This window comes from Suncus etruscus, chromosome 13 (assembly GCF_024139225.1).
Source record: "Suncus etruscus isolate mSunEtr1 chromosome 13, mSunEtr1.pri.cur, whole genome shotgun sequence".
In the NCBI taxonomy this organism is placed as follows: Eukaryota; Metazoa; Chordata; class Mammalia; order Eulipotyphla; family Soricidae; genus Suncus; species Suncus etruscus.
This window is the reverse complement of record NC_064860.1, coordinates 52,651,068-52,651,880: the sequence shown is the minus strand read 5'-3', so window position 1 is coordinate 52,651,880 and position 813 is coordinate 52,651,068.

Below are 813 nucleotides of genomic sequence, written 5' to 3'. Positions count from 1 at the left end.
TAAGAAATGTCAGTTAAAAGCTCTGACGCTGAAGGTAAATTTCCGACATTGGAAATTTTGAAAACTACTAGTCAAACTAAGAAAATAGAACTTGATTCTAGTACTAAAGAAGTTAGAAAAATATATATTTATATCCCAGAATAAAATCTAGAGATTTGTCTATCTTTTAATCTCCCATGTATTTGTGGTTTAATGTTACAGTACAAATCCCCAAGAGGAAAATTATGTATGTATGGTTGAATGAACATGGGAATAGGTTGTATTATAAGCATCATAGGGGGGAAAGAGAAAATATTTCTAGAGATGATAATAGTTGCTCCTTTATATGACCTAGGATTGTCCTCTAGATGGATGAAAATTTGTTTCTGTTTTACATCTGCTTATAATAGTTTCTACAATGAACTATTATAACTCTGTTATATGTGGATGAACCTTATGAAATACAAGAAAGAGATTGAATCATACAACATAAAGTACAGAATGAAGGCAGACAACTTGGATTGAAATTTCAGGTATTCTTTTATTTGTGTGACCCAGGCAAGCAAATGAAAACTTAAAAGTAAACTAATGAACATGTTTTATACTTACATGTAATTCATAAAAATCAGTTGCTATGTGTGTAACTGGTTCAAATCATGGTGACAGTAAATTAGCACTATATCAATGTGTTTATTTCCATTTCTTCAATTTTCTATATTAATAATTCTTATGTTTTGTTTTAAAGTTTCTATTTACTGAATTAATTTTTTATAAGTACACAAAATAACATGAGATAAAAGTTACTAAACATTACATTCTTCAGTTTTAACATAT